The following is an 18,501-nucleotide window of genomic DNA, read 5'->3' as shown; positions in this document are numbered from 1 at the left end:
TTATTTTATTCACTTTGTAAATATATATATATATATATATATATATATATATATATATATATATATATATATATATATATATATATATATATATATATATATATATATATATATATATATATATATATATATATATATATATATATATATCTATTTCAATTCAAATTTAGTTTATTTTGTGAGTATTTTGTATATCTATTTTCATACAAATTTAACTACTTTTGTGTATTTTGTATAGTTTTATATAAATTTACGACATTTTATGTGTATTTTGTATTTTATTTATACAAATACACATTTTTTTTATTGGTATTTTGTTTATTTATTTTGATACGAATTTACATTATTTTATGTGTATTTGTGTACATTTTTTTATAGGTATTTACTTCATTTTATGTGTATTTTGTATATATATTTTTATAGAAATCTACGTTATTTTATGTGTATTCGTATATATATTTTGAAACAAATTTTACATTGTTTTATATGTATTTTGCATATCAATATAAATTTACTTTATTGTATGAGCATTTTGTATGTCTTTTGGTATATATATTAAAAAAAAATGCGTTATTTTATGGATATTTTCTTCCTTTATTTTCATACAAATTTACATTATTTTATTAATATTCGGTGTATTTATTTTGTTACGATTTTACATTATTCTATTTGGGTTTTGTATATATTTTTTTTATACATATTTACATTACTTAATGTGTATTTTGTATATATATTTTATACAAATTTACGTTATTTTAAGTGTATTTGTTTATATATTTTCATTCAAATCTACATTATTTTATGTGTATGTTGTAAATGTATTTCAATACAAATTTACCTAATTTTGTATACTTATTTTCAAACAAATTTAAATTATTTTTTGTGCATTTTTGTATATAGTTTTATACAAATTTACGTTATTTTATGTGTATTTTGTATATCTATTTTCATACAAATACAAATTCTTTTATTAATATTTTTTTTATTTATTTTGACACGAATTTACATTATTTAATGTCTATTTTGTATATATTTTTATACGTATTTACAGCATCTCAAGTGTATTTTGTATATATATTTCTATAGAAATCTGCGTTATTTTATGTGTATTCGTATATATATTTTGAAACAAATTTACATTGTTTTATGTGTATTTTGCATATTTTTTTTAATAAAAATTTACCTTATTGTATGTGCATTTTGTATATTAATTTTACTACAAGTTTAATTATTGAATGTGTATTTATGTATATGTATTTTTATAAAAATATGCTTTATTTTATTGGTATTTTGCATCTTTATTTTCACACAAATTTACATTATTTTATTGATATTTTGTGTATTTATTTTGATACGATTTTACATTATTTTATATGTGAATTTTGTATATATATTTAATACAAATGTACGTTATTTTATGTGTATTTTTTTCATTTCATACAAATTTTCATTATTTTATGTGTATTTTGTACATGTACAAATTTGTACAAATTTAACTAATTATATGTGTATTTTGTATAACAATTTTCATAAAAATTGAAATTATTTTAGTTTTTTTTGTATATATTTTTATACAAATTTTCGTTATTTTATGTGTATTTTGTATATTTATTTTCCTACAAATATACGTTCTTTAACGGAATTTTGTTTGTTTATTTTGATACGAATTTCCATTATTTTAGGTGTATTTTATATATATTTTTTTATACTATTTACATCATTTTATATGTATTTTGTATGTATATTTTCATAGAAATCTACTCTATTTTATGTGTATTCTTATATATATTTTGATACAAATTTATATTATTGATGTGTATTTTGCATATGTATTTCAATACAAATTTACTTTATTGTATGTGCATTTTGTATATTTATTTCAATACAAATTTAATTATTTCATGTGAATTTTTGTATATATATATTTTTATGCATATATGCGTTATTATATGGGTATTTTGCATCTTTATTTTCATACAAATTTAAATTATTTTATTGATATTCTGTTTATTTATTTTGATACGATTTAACATTATTCTGTGTATTTTGTATAACTATTTTTATACATATTTACATTATTTAATGTATAGTTTGTATATATATTTTATCCAAATTTACGTTATTTTATGTGTATATGTTTATATTTTTTCATACAAATTTACATTAATTTATGTGTATTTTGTATATGTATTTCAATACAAATTTGCCTAACTTTATGTGTATTTTGCATATCTATTTTCAAACAAATTTAAATTATTTATGTGTATTTTTGTATTTATTTTTATACAAATTTTAGCTATTTTATTTGTATTTTGTATATATATTTTCCTACAAATATACAATCTTTTATTATAATTTTGGTTATTTATTTTGGTACGAGTTTACATTATTTTATGTGTATTTTGTATATATATTTTTCTACGTATTTACATTATTTTATGTGTATTTTGTATATATATTTTAATAAAAAAATTACATTATTTTATTGTATGTATTCCTTTTTATTTTGATAAAAACTTCATACAAACTCATGTTATTTTATGTGTATTTGTATATATATTTTCATACAAATTCATATTATTTTACGGGTATTTTTACATATTTTTCATTACAAATTTACCTTATTTTATGATTATTTTGTATATTTATTTCATTCAATTTTAAACTATTTTATGTGTATATTTGTATTTGTATTTACGTAATTTCATGTGTATTTTCTATATATATTTTCATCAAAAATTACATTATTTTATTGGTATTTTCTTTATTTATCTCGATACGAATTTAGATTTTTTCATAGGTATTTTGTTTACATATGTTTATACTCATTTACATTATGTTATGTGTGTTTTGTATATATTTTTTAATGCAAATTTATTTTATGTTCATTTTTGTACATATATTTTTATAGAAATTTATTTATTTTATGTGTATTTTGTATATGTTTTCTCATAAAAATTAACATTATTTTATTGGTATTTTGTTTATTTATTTTGATACGAGTTACATGATTATATGTGTATTTTGGATATATATTTTTTATACGTAATTGCATCATTTAATGTGTATTTTGTTTATATATTTTTATATAAAATTTACGTAATTATATGTGTATTTGTCAAAATATTTTGATAAAAATTTACTTTATTTTATGTATTTTGTACATATATTTCAATTCAAATTAATCTTATTTTGTGTGTATTTTGTATATCTATTTTCATACAAATTTAATTACTTTTGTGTATCTTTGTATATTGTTTTATATAAATTTACCTTATTTTATGTGCATTTTGTATATTTATATTTATACAAATACACATAAAATAAAGTAAATTTGCATAAAAATAAATATACAAAACATACATTAAATAATGTAAATGCGTATAAAAATATGTATACAAAATACCTATGAAATAATATAAATTCGTATCGAATTAAACTAACAAAATACCAATAAAATAATGTAATTTTTGATGAAAATATATATAGAAAATACAAATAAAATAACCTAAATACAAATACATATATACACATAAAATTATTTAAAATTGATGGAAATAAATATTCAAAATAAACATAAAATAAGGTAAATTTGTAATGAAATATATGTAAAAATGCACATAAAATAATGTAGATTTGTATGAAAATATATATACAAATACACATAAAATAACATTAATTTGTATAAAATTTGTATCAAATTATATACGAATACACTTAATAAAATAAAGTAAATTTTTATGAAAATATATATACAAAATACACATAAAATAATGTAAATACGTAGAAAAATATATATACAAAATACACATAAAATAAAGTAAATTCTTATCAGAATCGATAGATAAAATTCCAATAAAAGAATGTATATTTGTAGAAAAATATATATAGAAAATACAAAGAAAATAACTAAAATTCGTATAAAAATATATACAAAAACACACAAAAATTATTTAAATTTGTTTGAAAATAGATATGCAAAATACACATAAAATTAGGCAAATTTGTATTGAAATACATATACAAAATACACATAAAATAATGTAAGTTTGAAAGAAAATATATAAACAAATACACTTAAAATAACGTAAAATTGTATGAAATATATACAAAATACACATTAAATAATGTCAATATGTATAAAAAAATATATACAAAACACAAATAGAATAATGTAAAATCGTATCAAAATAAATACACAGAATATTAATAAAATAATATAAATTTGCATGAAAATAAAGATGCAAAATACCCATAAAATAACGCATTTTTTATAAAAATATATATACCAAAACACACATAAAATATTTGAATTTGTATTAAAATAAATATACGAAATGCACACACAATAAGGTAAATTTGTATTGAAATAGATTTGCAAAATACATATAAAACAAAGTAAATTTGTTTCAAAATATATATACGAAAACACATAAAATAACGCAGATTTCTATAAAGATATATATACAAAACCCACATAAAATGAAGTAAATACGTATAAAAAAATGTGTACAAAATACACATAAAATAATGTAAACTCATATCGAAATAAATAAAGAAAATACTAATAAAAGAATGTGTATTTGTATAAATATAAATATACAAAATACACATAAAATAACGTAAATTGATATAAAAGTATATACAAAAATACACAAAAGTATTTAAATTTGTATGAAAATAGATATACAAAATACACATAAAATAACTCATATTTAAAAAAAATATATACAAAAATACACAAAAAATAATTAAATTTGTATTAAAATAAATATACAAAATACACATACTATAGGTAAATTTGTATTGAAATGGAGATGCAAAATATACATAAAATAATGTAAATTTGTATCAAAATAGATACAAATACGCAAAATAAAATAAGGTAAATTTTTATGAAAATATATATACAAAATACACATAAAATAATGTAAATACGTAGAAAAATACATATACGAAATACACATAAAATAATGTAAATTCGTATCAAAATAAATAAACAAAATTCCAATAAAAGAATGTATATTTGTAGGACTATATATATATATATATATATATATATATATATATATATATATATATATATATATATATATATATATATATATATATATATATATATATATATATATATATATATATATATATATATATATATATATATATATATATATATATATATATACAAAATGCACATAAAATAAGGTAAATTTGTATTGAAAGAATATGCAAAATACACATAAAACAATGTATATTTGATTCAAAATATATATACGAATACACATAAAATAACGTAGATTTCTATAGAAATATATATACAAAAAATAGATGAAATGACGTAAATACGTATAAAAATATATATACACAATACACATTAAATAATGTAAATTCGTGTCAAAATAAATAAACAAAATATCAATACAAGAATGTGTATTTGTATGAAAATAGATATACAAAATACACATAAAATATTGTAAATTTGTATAAAATTCTATACAAAAATACACAAATAATAATTTAAATTTGTATGAAAATTAATATACAATATACACATAAAATTAGGTAAATTTGTATTGAAATACATATACAAAATACACATAAAATAATGTAAATTTGAATGAAAATATATAAACAAATACACTTAAAAAAACGTAAATTTGTATGAAATATATATATATATATATATATATATATATATATATATATATATATATATATATATATATATATATATATATATATATATATATATATATATATATATATATATATATATATAAAGTACACATTAAATAATGTAAATATGTATAAAAAAATATATACAAAAGACAAATAGAATAATGTAAAATAGTATCAAAATAAATACACAGAATATTAATAAAATAATGTAAATTTGTATGAAAATAAAGATGCAAAATACCCATAAAACAACGCATTTTTTATGAAAATATATATACCAAAATACACATAAAATATTTAAATTTGTATTACAATAGATATACAAAATGAACATACAATAAGGTCAATTTGTATTGAAACAGATATGCAAAATACATATAAAACAATGTAAATTTCTTTCAAAATATATATACGAACACATAAAATAACGTAGATTTCTATAAAAATATATATACAAAATACACATAAAATGAAGTAAATACGTATAAGAAAATCTATACAAAATACACATAAAATAATGTAAATTCGTATCAAAATAAATAAACTAAATGCCAATAAAAGAATGTGCACTTGTATAAATATAAATATACAAAATACTCATAAAATAACGTAAAATTGTATAAAACTATATACAAAAATAAACAAAAAAAATAAATTTGTATGAAAATAGATATACAAAAGACACATAAAATAAGCTAAATTTGAATTGAAATAAATATAGAAAATACACAAAATAATGTAAATTTGTATCAAAATATAGATTCAAATACACATATAATAACGTAAATTTGTATAAAAATATATAAACAAAATACACATTAAATAATGTGTATATAGTTTTATACAAATTTAGGCTATTTTATGAGTATTTTGTATATCTATTTTCATACAAATACACATTCTTTTATTGATATTTTGTTTATTTATTTTGACGATAATTTAAATTATTTAATGTGTATTTTGTATATACATATTTTTATACGTATTTACGTCATTTCATGTGTGTTTTGTATATATATTTCTATAGAAATCTACGTTATTTTATGTGTATTTGTATATAGATTTTTAAACAATTTTACACTTTTATGTGCATTTTGTATATTTTTTCAATACAAATTTACCTTATTGTACGTGCATTTTGTATATTAATTTTAATACAAATTTAATTATTCTATGTGTATTTTTGTATATGTATTTTTAAAAAAATATGCTTTATTTTATGGGTATTTTGCATCTTTATTTTCATACAAAATTACATTATTTTATTGATATTCTGTGTATTAATTTTGATACGATTTTACATTATTCTATGTATATTTTGTATATCTATTTTATACAAATGTACGTTATTTTATGTGAATTTGTTTTCATTTCATACAAATTTACATTATTTTATGTGTATTTTGTACATGTATTTAAATACAAATTTAACTAATTATATGTGTATTTTGTATATCTATTTTCATACAAATTGAAATTTCTTTTTTTGTTTTTTTGTATATATTTTTATTCAAATTTTCGTAATTTTTTGTGTATTTTGTATATTTATTTTCCTACAAATATACGTTCGTTTATCGGAATTTTGTTTATATATATATATATATATATATATATATATATATATATATATATATATATATATATATATATATATATATATATATATATATATATATATATATATATATATATATATATATATATATATATATATATATATATATATATATATATATATATATATATATATATATATATATATGTATTTTGAATATATATTTTCATAGAAATTTACTCTATATGTTTATACAAAAAAACACAAAAATAATTTAAATTTGTGTTAAAATAAATATACAAAATACACATAAAATTAGGTAAATTTGTATTGAAATACATATACAAAATACACTTAAAATAACGTAAATTTGAATGAAAATATATAAACAAATACACTTAAAATAACGTTAATTTGTAGAAAATATATATAAAAAATACACATTAAATAATGAAAATATGTATAAAAAAATATATACAAAACACAAATAGTATAATATAAAATCGTATCAAAATATATACACAGAATATTAATAAAATAATGTACATTTGTATGAAAACTAAGATGCAAAATACCTATAAAATAACGCATTTTTTATAAAATTATATATACCAAAATACACATAAAATATTTGAATTTGTATTAAAGTAAATATACAAAATGCACATACAATAAGGTAAATTTGTATTGAAATAGATATGCAAAATACATATAAAACAATACATACATACATATACGAATACACATAAAATAACGTAGATTTCTATAAATATATATATATATATATATATATATATATATATATATATATATATATATATATATATATATATATATATATATATATATATATATATATATATATATATATATATATATATATATAAAAAATACCAATAAAATTAATTAAATACGAATCAAAAATGTATACAAAATACACATAAAATAATGTAAATTCGTATAAATATAAATAAACAAAATACCAATACGAGAGTGTGTATTTGTATAAATATAAATATACAAAATGCACATAAAATAACGTAAATTTGTTTAAAACTATATACAAAAATACACAGAAGTAATTAAATTTGTATGAAAATAGATATACAAAATACACACAAAATAAGCTAAATTTGAATTTAAATATATATACAAAATACATAAAATGAAGTAAATTCGTTTCAAAATATTTTTAACAAATACACATATAATAACGTAGATTTGTAAAAAAATATATAAACAAAATACACATTAAGTAATGTAAATACGTATAAAAAAATATTTTCAAAATACACAAATAATCAAGTCATTCGTATCAAAATAAATAAACAAAAAACTAATTGAATAATGTAAATTTGTATGAGAAAACATATACAAAATACACATAAAATAATGTTTTAAGTTTCAATAAAAATATATGTACAAAAATGCACATAAAATTAGTTTGTATAAAAAAATATATACAAAACACACATTAGATAATGTAAATGAGTATAAAAATATGTATACAAAATACCTATGAAATAATCTAAATTCGTATTTTTGGATTTTTGGAAATTTCCATTATTTTATGTGTATTTTGTATATGTATTTCAATACAAATTTACCTAATTTTATATGTTTTTTGTATATTTATTTTCATACAATTTTAAATTATTTTTGTGTATTTTTGTTTATAGTTTTATACAAATTTAGGTTATTTTACATGTATTTTGTATATCTATTTTCATACAAATACACATTCTTTTCATGATATTTTGTTTATTTATTTAGACACGAATTAACATTATTTAATGTGTATTTTGTATATATATTTTTATACGTATTTACATTATTTCAAGTGTATTTTGTATATATATTTCTATAGAAATCTGCGTTATTTTATGTGTTTTCGTATATATATTTTGAAACAAATTTACATTGTTTTATGTGTATTTTGCATATTTTTTCAATACAAATTTACCTTATTGTATGTGCATTTTGTATATTGTATATATATGTATATGTATTATTGGTATTTTGTTTATTTATTTTGATACTAATTGACATTATTTTATGTGTATTTTGTATACATTTTTTATACGTATTTACTTAATTTTATGTGTATTTTGTATATATATTTTTATAGAAATCTACCTTATTTCATGTGTATTCGTATATATATTTAGAAACAAATTCACATTGTTTATATGTATAAATATACCAAAATACACATAAAATATTAAAATTTGTATTAAAATAAATATAAGAAATGCACATACTGTAAGGTAAATTTGTATTGAAATAGATATGCAAAAAACATATAAAACAATGTAAATTTGTTTCAAAATATATATACGAATACACATAAAATAACGTTGATTTCTATAAAAAATATATACAAAATACACATAAAATGAAGTAAATACGTATAAAAAATGAATACAAAATACACATAAAAATCGTATCAAAATAAATAAACAAAATACCAGTAAAAGAAAGTGTATTTGTATAAATATAAATATACAAAATACACATAAAATATCGTAAATTTGTATAAAACTATATACAAAAATACACAGAAGTTATTAAATTTGTATGAAAATATATATATACAAAATACAGCTAAAATAAGCTAAATTTGAAAATGAAATGTACATACAAAATACATATATAATGTAAATCTGTATCAAAATATTTATACAAATTCATATAATAACGTAGATTTGTTTAAAAATATATAAACAAAATACACATTAAGTAATGTAAATAAGTATAAAAAATATGTACAAAATACACATATAATCATGTAATTCGTATCAAAATAAATAAACAAAATAGCAATAAAATAATGTAAATTTGTATGAGAAAACATATACAAATAACGCAAATTTCTATAAAAATATATGTTCAAAAATCCACATAAAATAAAGTAAATTTGCATAAAAATATATATACAAAACACACACTAAATAATGTAAATGCGTACATAAAATAACCTAAATTTGTATAAAACTATATACAAAAATACACAAAAATAATTCAAATTTGTTTGAAAAGAAATATACAAAATACACATAAAATTAGGTAAATGTGTATTGAAATACATATACAAAATACACATCAAATAATGTAAATTTGAATGAAAATATATAAACAAATTCACTTAAAATAACGTAAATTTGTATAAAATATATATGCAAGATACACATTAAATGATGTATATGTTTATAAAAAAATATATACAAAAAACAAATAGAATAATGTAAAATTGTATCAAAATAAATACACAGAATATCAATAAAATATGTTAAATTTGTATAAAAATAAAGATGCAAAATTCCCAAAAATTATCGCATTTTTTATATAAATATATATCCAAAATTCACATAAAATATTTAAATTTGTATTGAAATAAATATACAAAATGCATATACAGTAAGGTAAATTTGTATTGAAAGAGATATTCAAAAATACATATAAAACAATGTAAATTTGTTTCAAAATATATATACGAATACACATAAAATAAAGTAGATTTCTATAGAAATATATATACAAAATACATATGAAATTATGTAAATACGTATAAAAATATATATACAAAATACATATCAAATAATGTAAATTCGTGTCAAAATAAATAAACAAAATATCATGAAAAGAATGTGTATTTGTATGAAAATAGATAATAGATAATAAATTTGTATAAAATATATATGCAAGATACACATTAAATAATGTAAATATGTATAAAAAAGTATATAGAAAAAACAAATAGAATAATGTAAAATCGTATCAAAATAAATACACCGAATATTAATAAAATAATATAAATTTGTATGAAAATATAGATGCAAAATTCCCATAAAATAGCGCATTTCTTATAAAAATATATATACCGAAATACACATCAAATTTTTAAATTTGTATTGAAATAAATATACCAAATGCACATACAATAAGGTAAATTTGTATTGAAAGAGATATTCAAAAATACATATAAAACAATGTAAATTTGTTTCAAAATATATATACGAATACAAATAAAAAAACGTAGATTTCTAAAAAATATATATACAAAATACACATAAAATAAGGTAAATTCGAATTAAAATAAATAAACAAAATACCAATAAAAGAATGTGTATTTGGATAAATATAAGTATACAAAATACACATACAAAATAAACATAAAATAAGGTAGATTTGTAATAAAATATATGTACAAAATACATATACAATAGTGTAAATTTATATGAAAATATATATACAAATACACATAAAATACCATGAATTTGTATAAAAATATATATTCAAAATAAATATTAAATAATGTAAGAGCGTATAAAAATATATATACAAAGTACATATAAAATGAAAATCAAGATGCAAAATACCTATTCAATAACGAATTTTTTATAAAATTATTGATACCAAAATACACATAAAATATTTGAACTTGTATTAAAATAAATATACAAAATGCACATACAATAAGGTAGATTTGTATTGAAATAGATATGCAAAATACATATAAAATAATGTAAATTTGTTTCAAAATATATATACGAATAAACATAAAATAACGTAGATTTCTATAAAAATACATATAAAAAATACACATAAAATTAAGTAAATACGTATAAAAAATGTATACAAAATACACATAAAATAATGTAAATTCGTATAAATGTAAATAAACAATATACCAATAAAAGAATGTGTATTTGTATAAATATAAATATACAAAATGCACATAAAATAACGTGAATTTATATAAAACTATATACATAAAATAACGCAGATTTCTATAAAAATATATGTACAAAAATGAACATTAAATAAATTTGCATAAAAAATATATATACAAAACACACATTAGATAATGTAAATGAGTATAAAAATATGTATACAAAATAATCTAAATTCGTGTCGAATTAAATTAAGAAATACCAATAAAATAATGTAATTTTGGATGAAAATATATATACAAAATACACATAAAATAACCTAAATACAAATACAAATATACACATAAAGTAATTTAAAATTGAATGAAATAAATATACAAAATAAACATAAAATAAGGTAAATTTGTAATGAAATATATGAAAAAATACACATAAAATAATATAAATTTATATGAAAATATATATACAAATACACATTAAATAACATGAATTTGTATAAAATTTGTATCAAAATATACACTTATACACACAATAAAATAACGTAATTTTTTTATGAAAATGTATATACAAAATACACATAAAATAATTTAAATACGTAGAAAAATATATATACAAAAAACACATAAAATAATGTAAATATGTATGATAATATATAAACAAATACACATAAAATAATGTAAATTTGGATAAAATATATATACAAAATGAATATTAAATAATGTTAAATCGTATCAAAATAAATCAAGAGAATATCAATAAAATAATGTAAATTTGTATGAAAATAAAGATGCAAAATATCCATATAATAACGCATATTTGCATAAAAATATATATACAAAAATACATATAAAATAATTAAATTTGTATTAAAATAAATATACAAAATGCACGTACAATAAAGAAAATTTGTATTGAAATAGATATGCAAAATACACATTAATAATGTAAATTTGTATCAAAATATATATACGAATACTCATAAAATAGAGTAAATTTCTATGAAAATATACATACAAAATAGATATTCAAAATACACATATAACTAGTTAAATTTGTATTTAAATACATGTACAAAAAACACATAAAATAATGTAGATATGTATGAAATGAAAACAAATACTTTTTATATAAAATATATATACAAAATACACATAGAATAATGTAAAATCATATCAAAATAAATTCACAGAATATCAATAAAATAATGTAAATTTGTATGAAAATAAATTTGCAAAATACCCATAAAATAAAGCATATTTTTATAAAAATACATATACAAAAATACACATAGCTTAATCAAATTTGTATTAAAATTAATATACAAAATGCACATACAGTAAGGTAAATTTGTATTGAAAAAATATGCAAAATACACATAAAACAATGTAAATTTGTTTCAAAATATATACACGAATACACATAAAATAACGCAGATTTCTATAGAAATATATATACAAAATACACTTGAAATAATGTAGATACGTATAAAAATATATATACAAAATACACATTAAATAATGTTAATTCGTGTCAAAATAAATAAACAAAATATGAAAAGAATGTGTATTTGTATGAAAATAGATATACAAAATACATATAAAATAACCTAAATTTGTATAAAACTATAAAAAAAAAAACACAAAAAGAATTTAAACTTCTATGAAAATATATATACAAAAAACATATAAATTAGGTAAATTTGTATTGAAATACATATACAAAATACACATAAAATAATGGAAATTTCCAAAAAACCAAAAATACGAATCTAGATTATTTCATAGGTATTTTTTATACATATTTTTATACTCATTTACATTATCTAATGTGTGTTTTGTATATATTTTTTTTATGCAAACTAATTTTATGTGCATTTTTGTACATATATTTTTATTGAAACTTAAAACGTTATTTTATGTGTATTTTGTATATGTTTTCTCATACAAATTTACATTATTTAACTAGTTTTTTGTTTATTTATTTTGATACGAATGACTTGATTATTTGTGTATTTTGTAAATATTTTTTTATACGTATTTACATTACTTAATGTGTATTTTGTTTATATATTTTTTTTTACAAATTTACGTTATTATATGTGTATTTGTTAAAAATATTTTGAAACGAATTTACTTTATTTTATGTATTTTGTATATATATTTTAATTCAAATTTAGCTTATTTTGTGTGTATTTTGTATATCTATTTTCATACTAATTTAAATACTTCTGTGTATTTTTGTATATAGTTTTATACAAATTTACGTTATTTTATGTGCATTTTGTATATTTATATTTATACAAATACACACTCTCTTATTGGTATTTCGTTTATTTATATTTATACGAATTTACATTATTTTATGTGTATTTTGTATACATTTTTGATTCGTATTTACTTAATTTTATTTGTATTTTGTATATATATATATTTATAGAAATCTACGTTATTTTATGTGTATTCGTATATATATTTTGAAACAAATTTACATTGTTTTATATGTATTTTGCATATCTATTTCAATACAAATTTACCTTATTGTATGTGCATTTTGTATATTTATTTTAATACAAATTCAAATATTTTATGTGTATTTTGGTATATATAATTTTATAAAAAATGAGCTATTTTATATGTATTTTGCATCTTAGTTTTCATACAAATGTACATTATTTAATTAATATTCTGTGTATATATTTTGATACGGTTTTATATTATACTATTTGTGTTTTGTATATATTTTTTTATACATATTCTCATTATTTAATGTGTATTTTTTATATATATTTTATACAAATTAACGTTATTTTAAGTGTATTTGTTTATATATTTTCATTCAAATTTACATTATTTTAAGTGTATTTTGTATATGTATTTCAATACAAATTTACCTAATTTTATGTGTATTTTGTATATTTATTTTCATACAAATTTACATTATTTTTGTATATTTTATAGAAATCTACGTTATTTTATGTGTATTCGTATATATATTTTGAAACAAATTTACATTGTTTTATATGTATTTTTGAATATCTCTTTCAATACAAATTTACCCTACCATATATACCAAAATACACATAAAAAAATTAAATTTCTATTAAAATAAATATATAAAAAACACATACGATAAGGTAAATTTCTATTGAAATAGATATGCAAAATACATATAAAACAATGTAAATTTGTTTCAAAATATATATACGAATACACATAAAATAACGTAGATTTCTATAAAAACATATACAAAATACACATAAAATGAAGTAAATACGTATTAAAAAATGAATACAAAATACACATAAAAGTCGTATCAAAATAAATAAACAAAATACCAGTAAAAGAGTGTGTATTTGTATAAATATAAATATACAAAATACACATAAAATATCGTAAATTTGTATAAAACTATATAGAAAAATATACGAATACTCATAAATCAACGTAGATTTCTATAGAAATATATATACAAAATACACATCAAATGATGTAAACACGTATAAAAATATATATATAAAATACACATTAAATAATGTAAATTCGCGTCAAAATAAATAAACAAAATATCAATAAAAGAATGTGTATTTGTATGAAAATAGATATACAATATACACATAAAATCACCTAAATTTGTATAAAACAAATTTATATTATTTAATGTGTATTTTGTATATTTATATTTATACAAATACACATTCTTTTACTGGTATTTTGTCTATTTATTTTGATACGTTTTTTATGTGTATTTTGTATTCATTTTTTTATACGTATTTACTTCATTTTATGTGTATTTTGTATATATTTTATAGAAATCTACGTTATTTTATGTGTATTCGTATATATATTTTGAAACAAATTTACGTTGTTTTATATGTATTTTTGAATATCTCTTTCAATACAAATTTACCTTACCATATATACCAAAATACACATAAAAAAATTAAATTTGTATTAAAATAAATATATAAAAAAAACATAAGTTAAATTTCTATTGAAATAGATATGCAAAATACATATAAAACAATGTAAATTTGTTTCAAAATATATATACGAATACACATAAAATAACGTAGATTTCTATAAATATATATATATATATATATATATATATATATATATATATATATATATATATATATATATATATATATATATATATATATATATATATATATATATATATATATATATATATATATATATATATATATATATATATATATATATATATATACAAAAATACACAGAAGTATTTTAATTTGTATGAAAATAGATATACAAAATAAGGTAAATTTGTTTAAAATTCAATAAACAAAATTCAAATAAAAGAACCAATATTTGTAGAAAAAATAAATATACAAAATACACATAAAATAACGAAAATTTATATGAAAATATATAAAAAAATAAACAAAAATAATTTCAATTTGTATGAAAATAAATAAAATTTGGTTAATTTGTATTGAAATACATATACAAAATACACATAAAATAATGTAAATTTGAAAGAAAATATATAATCAAATACACATATAATAACGTAAATTTGTATGAAATATATGTACAAAATACACATTAAATAATGTAAATATGTATAAAAAAATATATACAAAACACAAATACAATAATGTAAAATCGTATCAAAATATATACACAGAATATTAATAAAATAATGCAAATTTGTATGAAAATTAAGATGCAAAATACCTATAAAATAACGCATTTTTTATAAAATTATTGATACCAAAATACACATAAAATATTTCAATTTGTATTAAAATAAATATACAAAATGCACATACAATAAGGTAAATTTGTATTGAAATAGATATGCAAAATACATATAAAATAATGTAAATTTGTTTCAAAATAACATAGATTTCTATAAAAATACATATACAAAATACACATATAATTAAGTAAATACGTATAAAAAAATGTATACAAAATACACATAAAATAATGTAAATTCGTAAATGTAAATAAACAATATACCAATGAAAGAATGTGTATTTGTATAAATATAAATATACAAAATGCACATAAAATAACGTAAATTTATATAAAACTATATACATAAAATAACGCAAATTTCTATAAAAATATATGCACAAAAATGAACATAAAACAATTTTGCATAAAAATATATATACAAAACACACATTAGATAATGTAAATGAGTATAAAAATATGTATAGAAAATACTTATGAAATAGTCTAAATTCGTATCGAATTAAATTAAGAAAATACCAATAAAATAATGTAATTTTGGATGAAAAAATATATACAAAATACACATAAAATAACCTAAATACAAATTCAAATATACACATAAAATATTGTATTTTATATATATATTTCAATTCAAATTTAGCTTATTTTATCTGTATTTTGTATATCTATTTTCATACGAATTTAATTACTTCTGTGTATTTTTGTATATAGTTTTATACAAATTTACGTTATTTTATGTGTATTTTGTATATTTCTATTTATACAAATACACATTCTTTTATTGGTATTTTTTTATTTATTTTGATACGAATTTACATTATTTTATGTGTATTTTGTATACATTTTCTTATACGTATTTACTTCATTTTATGTGTATTTTGTATATATATATATATATATATATATATATATATAGATATATATATATATATATATATATATATATATATATATATATATATATATATATATATATATTTTTTTTTTTTTTTATACAAATCTACGTTATTTTATGTGTATTCGTATATATATTTTGAAACAAATTTACATTGTTTTAAATTTATTTTGCATATCTATTTCAATGCAGATTTACCATATTGTATGTGTATTTTGTATATTTATTTTAATACAAATTCATTTTTTCATGTGTATTTTGGTATATATATTTTTATAAAAAATGCGTTATTTAATGGGTATTTTGCATCTTTATTTTCATACAAATTTACATTGTTTTATTAATATTCTGTGTATTTATTTTGATACGATTTTACATTATTCTATTTGTTTTTGTATATATTTTTTTATACATATTTACATTATTTAATGTGTATTTTGTATATTTTAAAACAAATTTACGTTATTTTATGCGCATCTGTTAAAATATTTTGATACAAATTTACATTATTTTATGTATTTTGTATATATATTTCAATACAAATTTAGTTTATTTTATGTATATTTTGTATATCTATTTTCATTCGTATCAAAATAAATAAACAAAATAGCAATAAAATAATGTAAATTTGTATGAGAAAACATATAAAAATACACATTAAATAACGCATATTTCTAAAAAAATATATGTACAAAAATGCATATAAAATAAAGTAAATTTGCATAAAAATTCATATACAAAACACACATTAAATAATGTAAATGCGTACATAAAATAACCTAAATTTGTATAAAACTATATACAAAAATACACAAAAATATTTAAAATTTGTATGAAAAGAAATATACAAAATACACATAAAATTAGATAAATTTGTATTAAAATACATATACAAAATACACATAAAATAATGTAAATTTGAATAAAAATATATAAACAAATACACTTAAAATAACGTAAATTTGT

This window comes from Eriocheir sinensis, chromosome 1 (assembly GCF_024679095.1).
Source record: "Eriocheir sinensis breed Jianghai 21 chromosome 1, ASM2467909v1, whole genome shotgun sequence".
NCBI lineage: Eukaryota > Metazoa > Arthropoda > Malacostraca > Decapoda > Varunidae > Eriocheir > Eriocheir sinensis.
This window is presented reverse-complemented; position numbering follows the sequence as displayed.